The sequence below is a fragment of the Papaver somniferum genome, unplaced genomic scaffold, assembly GCF_003573695.1.
Source record: "Papaver somniferum cultivar HN1 unplaced genomic scaffold, ASM357369v1 unplaced-scaffold_118, whole genome shotgun sequence".
NCBI classification, from domain to species: domain Eukaryota; kingdom Viridiplantae; phylum Streptophyta; class Magnoliopsida; order Ranunculales; family Papaveraceae; genus Papaver; species Papaver somniferum.
The window spans coordinates 11944702-11957941 of NW_020620825.1; the positions used below are offsets into that span (position 1 = coordinate 11944702).

The following is a 13240-nucleotide window of genomic DNA, read 5'->3' on the forward strand; positions in this document are numbered from 1 at the left end:
TATGTATAATACTAAAAACAACAAAGTGAAGTGTTCCAAATGACACAAAGAAAATGACTCAGCGAACACGAAAAACCACAAGACATGCTATAAGAGGGACAGAACTAATCAAATGCTATGTACAAAATAAAATAAAAATGAACTGACTAAAAACTGTGCACAAATTCTGTTGGACTGTAATTAAGCTAATTTAAAACAGAAAAAGAAATATAAACTAAATACAAATCCAAAAGCTATGAGACAACTAAACACAAAGCTAAGTGTCAATGCAATATTTTAAACAAGATACAGGGATATTCAGCATAGTAAAAGAAAAAAGAAAAAAAGATACAAGAGCGGTAAGGATGATTAAATCAGTAGCGTTTTCTTTTTTTGTTTTTTTGTTTTTTTTTATAAGAAAACAAAAGCTATATATAATTCCTAACTACAAACTAGTGTAAACAGAACCTATCAATTTAACTACACCGTTTGCCAATTCCCCGGCAACGGTGCCAAAAACTTGGTAGGACTTAGAAACCTACAATTATAAACCGCAAGCGCACGGTGTCTAGAACATAGATAACGGCAAATAAGGGTCGATCCTACGGGGAGTTGGATTGGTGAAACTGAACTTCCAAGGTTCTATGAATACTAATTTAGAGACGAAGTGGGTTGTCGATACGACAAGGATATGAATGATTATACAAAAAAAATAAGACTAAAAGGCAAAATAAAGATGAACTAGGGCTTTGAATCCACCACCTAGATGCATAGAATTCCCTAGTTTGATATACCAGTTCCCTTTTTAATCAAAGAGCTATAGAGGTTCTAGCCTCAAACTACCTTGAAGATGTGATAAATCACTTGCACATATGGATAATTTAACCTCAGCAAAATATGTCAATCCCTAGCATTACCTATCTGTTTAAATCATAGATAATCACAAATTGAACTAAATCATTTCATATAAACTTGAATACGTAACAAAGAATTGTTCTAACTACCATGAATGCTTTACATACAAGGTGAAAGTAAATTGCTAGTATTCAGAGATGAAATCATGTTTCTCATTCAAAATCCCGTGAAGAACAAGTAAATCAAACCATGAAATTTTAAATATTTAGGGGTTTCATCTCAACCCTAGCAGAGATTTTTAGAACTTAACAAACATTGAAATAAAACCTGAACTAATACTACAGCTTGCACCGGCTACTCCGGGCATGCTTTCAAAATACAGACTCCTCCCTATTTATATCAATTTTCCCAAATCTCACCAATGCCATTATACAATAATAAAGTACAAATCAGTACTACACCATTAACTGCAACTCACCATGACTGATTCAGAGAACCATTTCTTCAGTTGCTTGTTCTTATTTCCAGTATGGCGTCGGCAGATAGGATCCATCCTTTTTGCTCAATCAAGCCACCCTACCTATTGCTAGGTCACTGCTGGTGAAAGAATTGGATTTAGAAAGAAGCACAACTGAACAGAGACTTTTCAATTGAACAGAGATCTTGGTTGGAGTGTTCTTCTAGATAAGAAATTATGGGGTTATGGTGAGAGAAATCCGGACACAGTGAAGGGATGGAGAGTTAATTGAAGTGATAAAGGGAGAAATGGTCGTCCAAACCAAATTGGAAGAGGGTTCTGATGAAAGAGAAATAAAGGGCCACTCTTTGTTGTACCGCTTGAACATCTAGTTTGGTGTTTAGGGATTGAAATAGGGGTCGCTGTTGGGCATGAATACACCAATGAGGTGTTCGAAGATGTAAACGGCTTGCAGATGATACACAAACGGATTGCGCAACTTATTTGACAGTCCCTCAACACTGCCTTCTATCCCGGTACCTCATTTCCTCTCTTTGCTTGCCATTAGCCACCAATTTCTGATCCTTTTCGCTTCCCCAGCCATCCAAGCTGTATTAAACTACCTAAAATCATAAAAATAATTAGTATTAAATAATTATTCATGAAATCATTAAAATACAGAATTTGGTACAAAATAGGAGTTTAAACAACAAAAGATGAGGTAAATGCCAACATAGATATATGACATAATGCAAAATCAGGCACCTATCATAAACTACTAAGATGAATACAATAAGAAGAAAAATAGAAAGAGGAAACAATATTTACTTTCTTAAAGAAAAAAAATTCTTAAAATGAGATGAGGATCACTATTTTCTAAAATATTATTCACCAATGTATATATGTTGTAATAGTTTGATAGCGACATGTCTCCCGACATACAAAAGTTCCTTTGATTGTTAACAAGATATATTTAAATAACAGTGAAAAAGTTGAACTTTCATATGTAGCTCAAACTCTTCTGACTCTTTACCAAAACATTATACCATTCTTCAAATACTTGTATGAAAGTGAGAAAGATTCATAAGTTTCAAATGAGATTCTTGTAGAAATCCTTCTATGAAGAGCACATTCCTTGATTAAAGTGGCGAAGACTGAGCTTGAAAGCATTAGTCACGAACACAAAGCAAACACAGGGTATACAAATATATAAAAGCGTGCCCTCCATTTCCTTCTTCGACACCTGGTCTTTTATTTCTAAAATATTGTGAAGGGAAGCTCATTAAAAGGGCCATCGTATGATAAAATTTGAGGATAAAAAAACTATATATTAAATAAGAATACCAACTAATTGGTATTAGACGGTCCCAAATAACAATCCCTTTTGTGACAATCATTGAAGAGGCACGACTAACATCAGATTCTGGTTGCATTTGTAGTAGAGTTTTTGAATGGTAAGATTTCTAGCAGTTAACTTTTGTGCTACTAGCTACAACTAACATCAAATATCTTGGCTGCATTGACTCCCATTTTTTACGTTGATGAAAAACCATTTTCCTTTTTTTAGCAAGGATATTTATTGCACGACTTCCGGTTCGATATATGAACACGAATTCCAAAGAAAAATTATAATATGAAATCATTTAAACTGCCTCGAGATTGTATAACATTGTCATTTCATGTTTTTGTTTGTCCATGACATGTAATCGAAATTTTCCAGCAATTTATTTTTATGTTGAGATTCTAAAGTTTTGTTTGTTATGCCCACTTGATTGTCTTTAGGAAGGATTTTCTGCCTCTTTTGTTGAAGCTGCTATTTGATGGCCATGTACATGCTTCTCTACAATTTCATGTATCATCACGAGTTAACATTCCATGGACACAATTAGAATCTTTTCGTGAAGAATCACAATCAACTAGCAATGGATTTTGCATAAAGCCGGTTCAATTTTTTTCCAGCACTATCAGGTGTACAAGCAACAATTGGCGTTTCATCCCCTTCCCTAAAATGTAAGTGTCTATGAATTTTCATTGATGTACAAATACTTGAGACCATTTTTTCTGAAAAATCTTGCTACATTTTTCTTTCTAAACGTACCAACATTGATCCATGTTTATCAGTTTCAGACGCAACACCTTATGAAAATCCTTTAAAACATTACGACTTATTGTGTTTGTCGCTAAAATAGGATTAAGAGGTAAAGCTCATACGGTTCTAGCATAATAATAGTGGAAGAATTTGTGTATTGTTACGGTTTCAGAAGAGCAGAAAACACATTCATCATCTATAGAATCGACAAAAAGGGTTTTATTCTCGAAACATACGAAGAACATGTTATAATCGTTTGGGTGTAAAATGTTTCATGCAATTGGCTAAGTTGAACCTCTACCAACCTAGTGGATCCTAAGGCTAAAAGGCATTTTTTTTGAAGCATGTATATTATAAACATTAATTAAATTGTTATTACACAAGGGTATTTGATACCCATCGAGTCACTAAGGAGAATTTGATTAATGAAAGGTTGGATTGCCCGGTCCCATATTGTGGTCGAATAATTTGTTGCTTGGCTTTCGTCCGCCGCATAGTTTGCTAGACCATCTGCTGCTTGGTTTCCATCCCGATAATTATGTTGAATATCACAGAAATAAATTTGACGCATTCTTTGTTTTATTTCTGCAATCATTTTTCTGATATATACCAAGGAGCTTTATGAAATGCATGAGATTCTTTGAATCCGTTTCAAACAGCATTTTAGTTCATTGTCTTGCTGTCGCCGTTCTGGTTGCTATCACAGTTTCCCCATGTCTTTGTGGTGATGACATTCATTATTTCTAAAGGTTGTGCAACAACCATCACTGTTTGCGCATTTGAATCCCTGTAAATGAACCCTGCTCCGACCATTCCTGGGTGTCCCCTAGCAGCTCCATCTGTGTTTATTTGTATCTAATCCGGTTCTGGTCTGGTCCATCCTACCGATATTGTTGTTGTTGTTCTGAGGTTGCTTGTAGTAATCCTGGATGACGGTTCCCCAGGGAGAATTGGTGGGGTTATCGTTTTGCCCATTAAAATTTTTGTTGTTGTTTTAATGCTCGCGCAAGAATATCTTCAGGAGGTGAGTCGGTTTTTCTGAAAACGAGTTCGTTTCTGTTTGTCCAAAGTGACCAAAGTAGAAAGCAGAAAAAAATAATGGTAGAAATAGGTGCAGGTTCTTGGATTATTTGCGATATGGTTGTTTGAGGAATTAAGGTAATTGGTTGGTTATTACTAGTGAGTTGGTTTGTTGTTATGCGGTTGGAAAGGATGATCCAAGTATTCATTGCCACTTGGCAGTGTATAAGCATGTGTTCGGTTGATTCCGCCTCAGCGCTGCATCGTGGGCAGATGTTGGAGTTGTTGAGGTTGATGTGGTGTAAGAGAGAGAATGTTGTTAGTTCTTCGTTCATAGATTTCCACGGGAAAAGATGAATTTTTGGTGGACATGGTAAGGTCCACAGAAATTTGGTGTTTGGAAGAGGGTTTGTTGTGAGTAGTTATACCGTTGGATCAGACAATTGTATCCGGAAGCGCTGGTGTATTTTTCTGATTTTGAGAGTGGCCAAACGATTCTATCTGAGGGGTTGTCAAGTGGGGGGTGGATATTTATTATATGTTGGATCGCTGTAAGTGGAAGGTTATTTAACTAACCATGTCTCCAGTTATGAGTATTAGGGTCAATGATATCAACTACAATTTGATAGGGTAGCATTGGGTAGGATTAAGGTTTTGAAAACGAGGTATCCAATTAGCTTGGATATGTGTGTCTAAATCGTTTCTTGTGCAATAAAATATAAGTTGTTTGAAGTAAGGTATGAGGGATGCCATTTGTTTCCATTGTGGACTAGCATAAGAAGGTATTGAGATTGTACCTTGGAATATAGGTTGATGATTGAGGTATTTATTGCTATAGAGTTTGATGCAGAGGAGTGAGGCTTACCGTGGATGTTCCATATTATTTTCATGAGCAAAGCTTTGTTGTGATGACTACTCTTCCTGATGACAAGTCCCCCTTGTGCTATAGATTTGTTTAGCTTGTTCCATCCCAATCGATGTAGTTTTTTAATAGAGGAATCGTGGCCCCAGAAAAAAAATTCTGGCGATTATATCAATATGTTTTTGCACGTGTGTGGGGAAGAGCTGCGTCTGCACAAGGTGGTTGTATGTAGGTGTTAAAGAGTTCTTAATGAGTACTAACCTCCCTGCATGATTAAGTCATTTTGTCATCCAGCCTTGAGCTTTACGTGCCAACCTTTGAAGTAATTGTTCGAATATATGGTAATAAGTTCTACCGTGTTTGAATTTCACTCCCAAATATATAGGTGGGTTTGATGTGGTTGGCATGTTGAAGAATTGGTGTAGAGAGTCTATGACATGTGGTTGTAGCCTTGGGTGGTGAATGATTGTTGATTTTCCGGTATTGATGATTTGTCCTGCTGAGGAGCTGTAGGAGTGAAGAATTCTCTGAAGGTGGTTGTTACTTTCTTGAGAGGCCTCATAGAAGATGAGGAGATTGTCTGCATACATAAGATGTAAGATCAGCGAAACTTTTTTTGATATGCGGAGTCCTCCTACCAGTTTTTTGGCTTCCAGATTTCCCAGATTTGTTGATAAGATTTCTGCACATATAATGAATATATAGGACGAGGTGGGGTCACCTTATATGATGCCCCTCGTTGGAGTGATGAAACCATGAGGGGTTTCATTGATGTTGATTGAGTAGGTGACTGAAGAGATGCATATCATAATATAATCCACAAATATGGTCGAAAAACCCATTGGAAAATGATTTTTTGATGAAACCCCACTCTAGGCTATCATAGGCTTTCCAAATATCTAGTTTCACAACTATTTTTGGAACTTTGGTGATTACTGAGGTTCTGATGTGATGAAATAGTTCCCCCGCAATTGTTACGTTATCATGTATTGATCTTTGTGGAACGAATGCACTTTGATATGGACTTATTAAAAATGGTAGAAGGGGTCTTATACGGTTGACTAAGATTTTTGATATCACTTTGTGCGTGACATTGCATAGACTGATAGCTCTGAATTGGGATGGTTTTGTTGGGTTTTCCACTTTTGGAATTAGTGTAATATTTGTGTGATTCATGATGGGGTGGATATTTAGAGAACTAAAAAAACTTCGTACCATGGTTATTAGTTGATTTTGTGTAGTTTCCCAAAAAACTTTGAAAAACTTACTGGTATAGACATTAGGGCCAGGAGCACTTTCATAAATAATGGAGAACAAAGCTTGTTTAATTTCTGTTGTGGTTACTTCCGCCGATAGCATGTCACATAATGTTGGTGTCAATCTTGGTGTGATTTTAGCAAATAGGTCCTCATCTATTATTATGGAGGGAGCTGTGTACTGGGTGGTGAAATGATTGAGGATGATATGGAATACCTGATCTTTATCGATGACCCAATTGTTTTGTGGATCTTGCCATTGTTGTATGTTATTGCGACTATGGTGGATAGTTGCTTTTGTGTGGAAGAACGTCGTATTATTGTCTCCTGGTTGAAGCTATTGTATTCTGGATCTTTGTTTCCAATATGTTGCATGACATCGAAGTAAGAGCTTTTCCAATGGTCATTGTGTGTGTTTCCGATGTGGAAACACAAATAAGACATCCTCAATCTATTTTTCCTTAAAATTAGGGAGAGAAAAAAATCCATCTCCAACAGTATTGCATGTAACCTCTTCTTTTAATTAGTATAAATTTTATTTTCCATAATTAAGATTTTATTAGAGATAAAAATGGTTAGTTAATATATTAAAGTCAATTCAATTAAGTAAACGCTGACTAGGATGGTAGACAATGTCAAGGAGAATGTCTAGTTAATATATTAAACTAGACATTCATCTTGACAATGTCTATCCAAAGTCATCTATACATTGGTTTAAGACATCGAGGTTGGAGAATGATTTTAGAGAAAATGAATGTGTATCCTAGGTGGATTTTCACATTTATCTCCACACACATGCAACTGGAGAAGCTCTAAGCTTAGAACTTCTCCAATGGAATGTGTGTGAAGAAAACGTCTTCATCCACGTAGGATACACAACAAAAAATCGTCTCCAACCCATTGATGCGAGGATGATATGGCATAAAAAAAGTTAGACATCCTCTAGGTCAACCTCTAGTTTTAGATATTCACTTACAAGATGTCTTTCCATCCTAGTCACATTTTTATTAATAAAAATCATTAAAAAAATATTTAACCAATTATATACTTACAAATAAGTAAAAGAATGATATAACATTTTATGGGTTGGAGATAAAATTTATTTTCTCCTAATATTTAGGATTTTATACCTAGAGGATGTCTTAAAAGTGATGCCACATATGAAAGATCCACATTCACCATTGGCGAAGCTCTTAGGTGTTGACTTCGAAGTTCTTTTTCTTAAGTTAGCCAGTAATCCAGCTCGTCTCCTTGTATAATAGCACACCGATGTTAAGCCCTTTGGATTTGTGATGTCGATTTTTTTATCAAGTTCGGGTGGTGACAAAAGGTCTCCTTATTCCAGTCCATAATGATTTGTCCAGTTGTGATTAACTTTAGTTGGAGGTTTAGAGCTGGCTCCGCATCATTCTGTTGGGTCCATGCTGATTCAACAATTTGCTTGAGTTGCGGGTGAGATAGCTACATATGTTCAAAATTGTAGTTTTTTTGTCCTTGCCAGTTCATTGTTTTGCTGCATGAAGATTAGCGGTACGCCAATGAGGAGTTGCAATTGCTTATCCAGTCTTTCCATAATGTTGTATTGACCTTGCTGATTGTTTGTCCAAGTGAAAGGATCTCCACGCAATCCTAGATCGATGAATCCCATTTGATCTATCATTGCGAGGAATGGTAAAGTTTGACACTATGTGACATGTCTTCTTCCTTTTGTATCGTTTGGTCCATTACCTCATTAAAGTCACCTATTAGCACCCAGGAGGTTGAATTATTGATGTTAGGGAAATAGATGGAAAATCTTGCCACAAATCGATTCTAGCGTCTGGGTGTGGAGGGCCGTAAAGTCCGGTGCAGAGCCATGGTTTCCCTGGAGCAGGGGGAGTGACAAGGACGTGGATGTAACTTTGGGATTAGAGCAGAACCCGAATGTTGTTTTTCCACATGAGCCATAGTCCTCGCTTCTACCAATCTTGGGCACTATGGATAGGTTTTGCAATTGAAGGATTTAAGCAAGTCCCGACGTATGCCTTTCATTGGCTAGAGTTTCGGACAAGAATAGGATATCAGGTTTATATAAGGAAGTTATGCCCTTCGGATGTTGAATTGTTGTTAGGTTATTTATTCCTTGGAAATTCCATGCCAGTATATTCATTTTTGGTTTTTTTAGAGGGAAGATTATTTAAATACCCATACTATAGGGCCCCTTCCAAAATACCCTTATCAACTTGTACAAATACCCCTAAGTTTAATACATTACTAAAATACCATTTTTTATATGATTATATACAAAACCACTACTACTACACTGTTAAAAAAAAAAAACTCTACTACTCACCACTAATTTCCACCACCGTCAACCACCACCACCACTACACTATTAAAAAAAAAAACACTCTACTGCTCACCACTACTTTCCACCACCGTCAACCACCACCGCCTCCTCCGTCCACCAAACGCCACCACCGTCGCCGCCAACCACCACCACCGATATCCACCAACCACCACCTCCACCGCCGACCACCGCCATTTTCCGCCACCGCCAATCGCCACGACCAACCATCACTTTCCGCCACCGATGACCATCAGCCACCACCACCACTTTCCTCGTATTCACCACCCACCGCCGCCGTCAACCACCATCACTGCCGCCAACTACCACCGTCAGGTGGAGTCAACTTGCTGAAGTTGTGTCCATATCAGAGGCAACTAGCTCAAGTCTTCTCCAAAAGTGGAGGAAACTAACTCAAGTTGTCTCCAACAAATAGTGTACAGAAACAAGTTGCAAAAAAAATGGAACCAACTAACTCAAGTTGTCTCCGAATTTGAGGAAACTAGCTCCAGTTGTCTTCAAAAATGAAGGCAACTAGCCCAAGTTGTCTCCAAATATGGAGGCAACTATCACAAGTTGTCTCCAAAAATTAAAACATACACACAAATGAATGAACCTAGTGTGAGTCGAACACACATTTTCTGAATGAATGGACCACAGATTCGTTTATAAGATAATATCAGATAATTTCATATGAATGAATGGACCCAAAAACATAACCAAGTTGCCTCCTAAATAGAATCAACTATCTCAAGTTGCCTCCAATCTGGAATCAACCAGCTCAAGTTGCCTCCAAAAGTGAAAGCAACTTTCTCAAGTTGTCTCCAAAAAAGGAAGCAACTAGCTCAAGTTGTCTCCAATAGTGGAAGCAACTAGCTCAAGTTGTCTCCAATAGTTTGAGTACATCCAACACAAGTCCACTGCAACATATCACCACTAATTCTAACAAAACAAACCACCTCCACTGCAACATACACTACCACCACCATTTACTATAGGAAGTTGATTCTGGAATCTTTGGATAATTTCTTTTATATCATTTTTAGTATCATGCACGTATCTATTAACAATCCATTTACTTCAATTTTGTATACGTTTATTATTCAAAAAAGAATAAACATAAGAGCCTTATCATCAAAAATATTTTATCGAACAATTATAAACCAATAAACTGTAACCGAAGAAATATGAGGAAATTGACCTTACCATACATACAAGGAGGACGTGCTTTTCAACCTTATGCCGACGACTTTGTTGAATGGTCTTTAAACCTGTATTTCCACCCACTGGCTCCATCACCATTGCCTACACACACTCATAACCTTCACCACCTCCTCCGTCACAAAATGTTAAACATAGTATAAATAATATGTTCAAGCTATAAAAGTTGTTCCATATAGGCTACAAAATGGATACACAAGGCGAACGAATCCAGCAATAACGAAATCTATAAAATTGTACCTTGTGCAGATGAAAACCAATATCTCCTGCTGTGTGAAGACCGACAGCTGCTCAAAACAAGATGTGCAAGCATTCATCATCTATAACCGTGGAATATTAACACAACAGGTTTAGTAAAACATTAGAAATGAAATTGTATCATTACAACCATAATTTGTATGAAATTGTATCATTAAATAAAGAAGATTTAATAAAGTACCCACATCAACTCAGCCAAAAATAACTCATCCATCAGCACCGCCTGCAACACTCATTTCAGTAATCCGGAAATATCACCACCAGTACTTCTTGTTGTAACAATACAGCTGCATCTTGTTTCCCACCAATGCCTTTTACTCCCAATTTCTAGCCACAAGACCAACAAACTTCAGTTCAACTGCAACACCACATACCCACTACAACACCTAATCATTGTTCTCTTGTATTAGCTCTCTTTGACCTTGTTCTCTCCTACAACTATTCACCCCCATTCCAAATATTCATTTAAAGGTCTATCGAAAATCGCCACAACACCTAACGAATAATAACAAATCCAACTATCCACTCCCAGTTCAAACTTTTACCTTGTTGTAAATACATTTTCAACTATGCATCTTGACAGAGGCTAACAAATCCAAGTCTAATAGCAAATCCACTCCATACCCCTTCTTCCAATTTCAATTAAAATCCAAGCCTAATTTCCATTATTCAATTCAACCACTGTTCAATTAAAATTAATTTAACTGACATTAAACAATTTCAGGATGGAAACCATACCTTGGCAATAAGTTATACCACCATCATTTGTATACTCTTTTCTTTTCCCATACGGTAGATATCACCACCACCACCATCTTCAACCACCAACACAATAAACAATCTTAACCACCATTATCTCAATCGCGAAATTTCACCATTCCAACCAGAACAATCTCCATCAATTCCGTCGTCTAACCTTTCTCTATCTACATCACCACCAGTTACAATACCACCAACACCAACAGAAACTTCAAAACAAGAGAAAGAAAATAACCAATTTTTAATCATTTTGGATGATTGTATCTTCAGATACAATAAATTGATGACGATATCCATTGCCTCTTCCAAATCGATGCGGAAAAATCTGTATTAACCAATTGTAATCATCAATTTTAGGTTCTTTAATCCCAATCCAGTTCAAATCGAAATGAACTTACCAGAACTTAAGACCTAAAATCAGATCTCAATCTTTTTGAATTTGATTTTGAAATTAATCTTTACAAGAAGAAGAAGGTGTTTCTGATTATGAACCATTTGTTTCTGATAATAATTTTCAATTAAATCGGAATCAGTTGGCGGAGGATATGGTGGTGCTGGTGGTGATTTCCGTAGAGAAATAGGAGAGATATTTTTTATATATGAAATTAAAGAGTAAATGTGTGATAACTCACTGATATGGTGATGATGGCGACAGAGACGATTCTATTGTTGGTGTTGATGGTGACGGAGATGAAGATGAAAATGGTGGTGGCAGTGATGGAGATGGTGGAGAGTTTCATTGATTTTCTCGACTGTAAAATAAAGAAGAAACTGAAGTATAATATGTAAAGTGTTATGTGAACGCAGGTTAAATGAAGTGGCCCACCAAAACATATATTAAATTGGTGGCCAACCCACCAGAAGCTTCCTCCAGCCGACTTAATCAAGTGGAGATAAATGTCAAGAGCTAAAACTTAGCTAATAATGACACGTCACCTTCAAACGTGTCTTGTAAATGTTTACTACTAGTCATGCATTTGAGTGTATAAATACCCATGAGATGTTCGCTCGTGTAAGAGATTGAAAAGCTGAGAAAACAGAGAAGTAAACAAGATTAAACTTCTTCCTTTCACTTCTATTGTATTTAGTTATTAATTTTAATCTAATACTGCCCACTCATTGCTTGTGCTTAAATCAGTTGATATGTTAATTGACCATAGTATTTCAGCACCAAACGTACTTACGTGAGCAAGTGAACATGAGAATTTTTGTTCAAGTATAACACGTTATCAGCACGAATAGCTCGATGTCGCCAATTGATAAACCAGTGTTCGACGATGTTTATGCCAAGCTGTCGGGGATGATACCCACAAAGTCATATAATCAACTTCACAATTTATATTTGTGTTTTGAGTTGAATTTGTGTTTTTGATTATATATGTGGATAGTAGTACTGACTTTGTTGCTTCTATTGATCAGGGTAGTAACACTATTAATGGAGGCAAGTTGTTCTATAAGTATTGCAAACTTGTACGAATGTTTTTGGGTAAGTGCGGGAAGGTGAGAACCGCGACTCCGTAAACTTTAATAATTTTCCGCTAATTATTTTTGTTATGGTACTTGCGATTTTAATACCGGCGAAGCGAGAAATTTTTGTATCCCTAGAGGATAACATAAATTTAATTTCTCTTGCTCTAAATAATCTCCAGAGATTTTGAAACAATTCCACCAGAAGCTGGAATTTCGTCTAGCATAGTATGGATGCAAAAGGCACGGTCCGCTAGCCGTTCGGTCCCAGAAGTGACCCGTTATAAAAGTGCTAGTCGTTCCTATTTGCGGTCCCTGAAGTGACCAAGTAGGAAACTTTTCCATAAAAGAGTGTATCCATTTGTACACTTGTAAATTAATAATTCGTTGACTATGAAGGTGACGAAGTTGGAGATTTATTGTTATTGTATTAGTACCATGTGTTTGGATGTTTATCCTTTGTTTTAAGTTTTGTTTATTTTCTTTGCTTATTTTTGTCAGTAATGGATTCCAGAAGAAATCCATGAGATGTTGTCGGCTCCATAAGCAGTCCAACATATATTTTGTGCCTTCCTATAATAATCCAAAATTTATGGGTTCCAGCAGTAATCCATAAAGTAGACTCCAGAAGTGGTCTACCGAAATAGTTGGATTCCAGGAATTAACCACGAATTCTTGGGTTCCCGAAGTA

At 36.8% G+C, this 13240-nt stretch overlaps 1 long non-coding RNA gene across 5 annotated transcripts; it reads right to left on the reverse strand.

The window, feature by feature from the left end:
- Nucleotides 1-9013: 9013 nt before the first annotated feature.
- On the reverse strand, nucleotides 9014-11887 carry LOC113330684. Of its 5 annotated transcripts, none has more exons than XR_003350436.1 (3): nucleotides 10869-11887; nucleotides 10509-10650; nucleotides 9014-10385 (listed from the first exon to the last, which is right to left on the reverse strand). It is a non-coding gene; the product is annotated as an uncharacterized LOC113330684 (long non-coding RNA). The 5 variants fall into 5 exon arrangements; XR_003350434.1 differs by having other exon boundaries at nucleotides 10509-10978; nucleotides 11062-11885; XR_003350438.1 differs by having other exon boundaries at nucleotides 9014-10149; nucleotides 10306-10385; nucleotides 10509-11885.
- Between the last annotated feature and the right edge of the window lie 1353 nt (nucleotides 11888-13240).